This window comes from Gopherus flavomarginatus, chromosome 10 (genome assembly GCF_025201925.1).
Source record: "Gopherus flavomarginatus isolate rGopFla2 chromosome 10, rGopFla2.mat.asm, whole genome shotgun sequence".
Taxonomy (NCBI): domain Eukaryota; kingdom Metazoa; phylum Chordata; order Testudines; family Testudinidae; genus Gopherus; species Gopherus flavomarginatus.
Window position 1 is genome coordinate 32777921 of NC_066626.1, and position 7387 is coordinate 32785307.

The following is a 7387-nucleotide window of genomic DNA, read 5'->3' on the forward strand; positions in this document are numbered from 1 at the left end:
CCTGTGTCTCTTGCATGCCCAAAGGCCCACTAAAGTCAACGACTGGGAACTCAGTGGCAGAACTCTACTGAGTATGTAAGCAAGGCAGAGTCAGGCTCAACAGTGTGATTAAAATTAGCTCCCTCATTCTAAGTCATAAAATACCTGTCTCCATGCTGCTTCCACCTCCGGCTAGCCAGGTAGCTCAGCACTTACACTAGGATGTATAATGTTTTAACTATGTGCACATTCCATTTGAGATAATAAACGTATTAGATCTGATATTGATCTCATTTAAATCAGTTTTATACTTTGACATCAATGGATTTCAACATATTTACTCCCTGATTTAAGGAGGTGAGATCAGAATTAGGCCCCGTGTTGAAAAAAAAACCTTGACTGTTGAAATCCCCGAAGAGAGGTGATTTCATTGATAATTTCTAACTTCTTTCCAACAAACATTTTCTTAACAATTCCTGAATAGAAAATGTAAAAACATGAGTTATAGCAAACAAGTGTTGTTATCTACATGCAGGAGTCAATGTTCCAACATGAAACACTAGATTTGGCTTTCAAAAACTACAGAATCTACATAGTTTTAGCAATGATATTTTTTGGCTAACAGAAAAAATTTACATGTGCTTTTTATATAGTGGAGTGTCCTACTGATAAAATAATTCTCTGGGAAAAAGGAAGGCACTTTAGCAGGCTAGTTTAACTTTCTTCAGCTTTTCCATGCTTGCGTTGTTTATCAGCGTAAAGTGTTCTAAATACAGTACTAATCATTGAAAGTTATCTTATTACAGAGGTAATTGCATTTTAACTTATAGACTGCTACATTAAAATCTACCATTAACCCACTTTTTCATTAGTTATAATAAAAACAAAGACTGACAATGTGAGGATGAATTCAATTATTGTGGAATATCCACAAGCAATTTCCTCCTCTTTGGTACAAATCACTTCATGGGAGCAAGACAGTGGAACTCAAAGTATTTTCCTTCTTGCATCATGGATTTTGTTGTGAGGGTCTGGTTGTGAGAAGATTCCCCAGATCTGCATTGCTTGAACATGTTCACTGTTTGACTAGTAAATCTGGCAGTACACTTAAGTATTTTTTTCAGGATGTCAGACGCAGAACAGGATGCCAAACATAGTTGTGTTCTAATCAGAACCCTCTAGGTACATTCTTGAGAACAGTCCCCTCACATCAGGAATAAACAATTCCTCTCCTCTGGTGTTTGTCTATATATGATGGTGTTTGACAAGTTAATGGAAAACTACCTCCATTTGGCTCCTAAGAAAACAATCAGTAAGTTTAATATTCTCAGTTTACTCCAACACAGTCACTTATCTTCATTACAAAGAAGTGCTTCATCTGAGAAATGTGCTATATTGCATAAAAACACATTATGACTAAATTACCTTTTTGGGGGGGACTCCATCAGCCTACCTTATACAAGACAGAAGAGATTTGAAACTGGTATGCTACTCTAAGGTGGGAAAATTCTGGAGCTCTGCAAGTCACACACTACAGCCAGATGGGGAAAAAACCTATAAAGTTACTTCTTTGAAGTCTGTCCCATGCATCTGACAAAACTTGACCCTCGGGGGAGGGAATAGCTCAGTGGTTTGAGCATTGGCTTGCTAAACCCAGGCTTGTGGGTTCAATCCTTGAGGAGGTCATTTAGGGATCTGGGACAAAAAACTGTCTGGGGATATGCCCTGCTTTGAGCAGGGGGCTGGACTAGATGAACTTCTGAGGTCCCTTCCAACCCTGATATTCTATGAAATACAAAGTACATTTGTAGGCACGCATTCTTAACTCTTTGTGTTTACGCTCAGAGTAAGTGATACCTATTTTTCATTACATGAGGCAACAGCAAAAATAATATTTTGAAGAATCATGCTGCTTAGAGACAGTGAAGTATTCTTTTTACAATGCCCAACACCGACTGCTCTGATCATAATTGTGAACTCCACTGTCCAGGGGTCATGGAGACTAGAAGCCCTCCCACCTTTAAAACTCCACGAATTTTTGAAATGCCTTTTCTCAATTGTCCATTTAAAAAAACACACCTAGCAGCTCTCCAATTGTGTGCAACAGCACAGTTGATTATGCCAACTACAGGCTCCAGACATGCACCTGCCAGAGTACACAGGAGATACTGGATCTCCTGGGCCTGTGCAGAGAAAAAGCTGTGCAGACACAGCTATAGAGCAGCTGTAAAAATTTGGACAATGACGATGTTTTGTTGATAACTTTAGGGAGCAAGGGAAGGAGGTCTGAATCTCAACTCTCGCTTTCTGTTGTAACTGTCCTGACAATGCTGTGTTTTATCTGCAGCTGCTACCATTGCAGCCTTGAGGGGTCCTCCCTCCACACCGCACAGCCGTTACCCATCTGATAGGCTGTTTATAGCCTACAACAGCTCTGCGTTGCAGGCACAAGCATACCGCTTCACTACAGTACAAAGTGGCAATGACATCATTCTTCTCATCGCACGCAGCCATTACCCATTCTGACAAGCTGTTTATAATGCTAAGTTTGCCAGTTTTCAGAGGTTGCCGATTAAGGCTATTTTTGTTGAGTTGTTTCAGTCTAAGATTCTGGCAACTGCTGTTGCATCATTTCGCTAATACTTTGTGTCAATTCTGTGTGTGTGTTAAGTATTTGGGTGTATATGTTTATCATGTGCAAATATGCATGTGTAGGTTGTTGAAATTTGTCAGTGATATTGTCAGTTGTATGACGGAGTATCCGCCATTCTAATTTTATTAACAATAATTGGATATTCTAAAGGTAGACTAAAATGTAGATTTTGGATTGAAAGACTGAAGGAAGGAAGTATATGTAACTAAAAGGGCGTATTTCTGATTACAATCAACACTGCTTAATTTTAAGGAAAAGTCATCTTCATCTCTTAATCGGTGTTTACGTCAAACAGTTAATGAAATTCAAATAGTGACTCATAGTTAGTAAGTGACATGTATTCTCTATCCTTTACTTTTAATGGTGAACAAAAAAAAGAACTGATAGGAATACAATTTCATGTTTTTCATTTTCAGTTGATGCAGCATCCTGGCAGATAGAGAAAAATTGTCTGGGGCACAATTTTGTAAGCGTAAGGCTGATAAGCAAAAAAAAGGAAGAAAGATACTTCAGAAACAAACCTTCTTGCTAAGTCCTCTGGCCAAAGATGAAGGTAGTCCAATGCCAAAGGATCAAGCAGAAATGGAGGTGGGGATGACAGTTTCACAAGTTAAAGAAGAGTTTGAAGAATATAATCTGAATATTGAAGACGAATCAAATGAGACACGCAAGGATCAAAACTTGGAAGAACGTGAAAGCGAAAATGTCACTTGTTTGAATTTGAGCTTTAGCGATCTTGATACTTGGGCCAAATGCGATGACCAAGTCCAACAAATTTTGGAGGAACATGGGCCGGAACAGGTTCAGCAGTTCGATTTCCCCAAAGATAGTAAGCAAAGAAAATTCTCGACAATTTATTACAAACATAGGCTTCTTAATGGAAAAGAAGTGCACAGTCAGTGGCTGCAGTATTCCACATCAAATGATTCTGTCTTTTGCTTCCGCTGCAAGTTGTTTGCCAGTAGTATTACTGGTGCATCGTCTCTTTCTGAAAAAAGCTCAAGGGATTGGACAAACATGTCTGCATTTTTTTCAGGGCACGAGAAAAACAGTCAACATTTGACAAATGTTCAAACATGGAAGGAACTTGAACTGCGACTGAAATACAAGAGAACAATTGATGAAGAACATTTATGCTTCATTAAGCAAGAAGAAAAGTATTGGCAACAAATATGAAAACGTCTGATTGCTTTGGTCAGAATTCTTGGTATGCAAAATCTGGCCTTTCAGGAAACACAAGAAAAACTGCACACTTCTGGTAACAGGAACTTCCTCAAATTTGTCGAATATCTAGCTTTGTTTGACCCACTTATGGATGAGCATCTTTGCAAGATTAAGGACAAGGAGATGCATGTACATTACCTAGCGAAAGACATACAGAATGAGCTTATTCAGCTTCTAGCCAATGCCATCAAACATAAAATCCTAGCATCTGCTCATGCTGCTAAATACTTATCGATCATTCTAGATTGAACATCAGATGCAGGCCATGTTGAACAAATGACCATGATCATTCGATTTGTGGACAGGCCTACTTCTGAGACAGAAAATGAGACTGAATCAGTATGCATAAAGGAACACATCTTGGGATTTGTGTCGCTTATGGAGACAACTGGAGCTTGTATGACAGAAACTATTCTTCACCAGTTAGAAGAGATGTCACTGCCAATAGAAAACTTGCATGGTCAAGGCTCTGACAATTGGAGCAATACGAAAAGGAAAGAAAATGGTGTCCAGTGAAGGTAAATACAATTTTGAGTGATGTGGAGAAAGTAGATAAGGAAAAGTTATTTACTTATTCCCATAATACAAGACCTAGGGGTCACCAAATGAAATTAATAGGCAGCAGGTTTAAAACAAATAAAAGGAAGTTCTTCTTCACATAGTGCACAGTCAGCTTGTGGAACTCCTTACCTGAGGAGGTTGTGAAGGCTAGGACTATAACAGCATTTAAAAGAGAACTGGATAAATTCATGGAGGCTAAGTCCATTAATGGCTATTAGCCACGATGGGTAAGAAATGGTGTCCCTAGACTCCGTTTGTTTGTCAGAGGGTGGAGATGGATGGCAGGAGAGAGATCACTTGATCATTACCTGTTAGGTTCACTCCCTCTGGGTCACCTGGCATTGCCACTGTTGGTAGACAGAATACTGGGCTAGATGGACCTTTGGACTGACCCAGTACGGCTGTTCTTATGAAGAATTTTGGATATTAATTCCTGAGCCTTTTTCGTTCCTTGAAGTGCACATTAATTCAATTTGGTTGTTAATGATGCTGCAATGTGTTGCTTGGAGGCAACCGCCTTCTTTGATTTAGTTTGTGTTTATGTGTATTTCTCAGCTTCTACACGTCGCTGGGAAGTTCTAATACACCACATATCACAGTTAAACCAATGAGTGAAACAAGATGGGAAAGTCGAACTGATGCCTTGAAACCTCTTTGCTATCAGCTTGGTGACATCTATGATGCTCTGATAGAGATCTATGATGACACTACTCTAACAGGATCATCTGGCAATACGTCACGAGTTGATGCAAAGGATCTTGCAAAAACTATATCTAGTTTCAAGTTTCTTGTTTCTCTTGTGTGGTATGACATATTGTTTGAGATCAACATGACTAACAAACAACTTCAGGTGAAAGAATCTGACATATGTGAAGCCATTAATGAACTTGGAGAAACCAAGAAGTTTCTTGTAGGCCGCAGAAGTGAAGCCGACTTTGAGAAAACATTGGCAAATGCAGGTGAACTTGCAGAGGAGTTGGATGTACCGGCACTTTTTGAACCAGATCCAATCCGTATTAGAAAAAAGAAGAAGCAGCTCACATATGAAACAGATGACAAAGCTATTTATAATCCGAAAGAAAAATTTAAAGTGAACTTTGCAGTCAACACAGCAATACATTCGGTTGAAGAAAGATTCACATTGACGCAGCAAATTAGTTCAGTATTTGGCTTCCTATATGATGTTTATAGTTTGCAAAATACAACACCAAAGCAAATTATGAAACATTGCTTGAATCTGGAGCAAGCTTTGCAACATAGTGAATCCAAAGATATTGATGCCTTTGACTTATGCAATGAATTGGACGCTATTGCAAGACAAGTCCAAAAGAATGCATCACCGCAAGATGTATTGAACTTCATATGGAAAAATAAGCTGACAGATAGTGTCCCTGTCATAAACAGATAGTTAAGGGTTAATGTCTCTTTTACCTGTAAAGGGTTAACAAGCTCAGTGAACCTGGCTGACACCTGACCAAAGGACCAATTGGGGGACAAGATACTTTCAAATCTTGGTGGAGGGAAGTCTTTGTTTGTGCTGTTTGTTTTGTTCTTTGTTCGCTCTTGGAGCTAAGAGGGACCAGACATGCAACCAGATCTGTCTCCATTCTTTCTAACAGTCTCTCATGTTCAGAATAGTAAGTACTGGCTAGAAAAGGCGAATTAGTTTTATGTTTGTTTTCTTAATTTGCAAATGTGTATTTTGCTGGAAGAGTATTTTACCTCTGTTTGCTGTAACTTGTATCTTAGGCTAGCGGGGAGGGAGTCCCTCTAGTCTATGTATAAGCTTAGACCCTGTAAACATTTTCCATCCTGGTTTTACAGAGATAATTTTTATTTTTTCTTTCTTTAATTAAAAGCTTTCCTTTTGAAGAACCTGATTGGTTTTTTTTTTCCTTGTGTAAAACCCAAGGGGATTGGGTCTGAACTCACCAGGGAGTGGGGGGGGCGGGGAAGAAGGGGGCAGGAAAGGTTAATTCCTCTCTGTTTTAAGATTCAAGGAGTTTGGATCACAGTGATCTCTCAGGGAAAGTCTGGGAGGGGGAAAGGTTTATTTTCCCTTGTTTTAAGACCCAAGGGGTTTGGGTCTTGGGTCCCCCAGGGAAGGTTTTGGGGGACAGAAAGTGTACCAAAGCACTATATTTTTGATTGGTGGCAGCGTTATCAGATCTAAGCTAGGAATTAAGCTTAGAAGGGTACATTCAGGTCCCCACTTTCTGGACGCTAAAGTTCAAAGTGGGAATAATACCTTGACAGTCCCCAACACAGTTATTGCTCTTCAAATCCTCTTGAGATAAAGTGGGATGTCTATATATGTATGTTTGTTATTATGTACAAAGTACAGTATTTGACTAAAATTACTGTCAGCATCCTACATCTGATTGATTACCATATGTAGAATGAAACCACTTAAGCCACCTCCAACTATATGACACTATAGTATTGGGTACTTTAATGTACATACTTGTGTTCATAGAATTTGTATTTCTGTTTCTTAATATATGCTTTTAAGATCTATTGTATTAAGGAATATTGGTGCTTTAAATAGAGAATATTTTGTTTTCAATGATTACTGCTTAAGTGTCAATCCTTTGAGCGGAAGGCTGTATCTGTCCTCCCAAGGGTAAACAAAGTTAGTTAGTTCTGGGGAGTTTCCTGAAGCTCATAGGGGAACCCATGGTAAAACCCTGGCAATTCCTCTAGGTTGGGCCACCTCCTTTTACCTACCAAAACAGACCATCGAGTTACTGGAATAGGCAAACCATTGTGGGGAAGCCCCAAGTCTGATTTTGTGGGTAACACAGCTTGTCAAGGACATTATATTAGCAATGGAAACTTTGGATCTGTATTTGAAGGACTGAACGGAACTGGTGCAACAATGAAAGCACTGACAGTGACAATAATTTATAAGCTTGATATTCAAATAGTCTTTTAAATGTATATCTGGTTTGAAGTGTGGTTGATTATTTA

At 39.0% G+C, this 7387-nt stretch overlaps 1 pseudogene; it reads left to right on the top strand.

The window, feature by feature from the left end:
• Positions 1–3841: 3841 nt before the first annotated feature.
• Positions 3842–5829, top strand: LOC127030268 (uncharacterized; annotated as a pseudogene).
• Positions 5830–7387: the final 1558 nt, after the last annotated feature.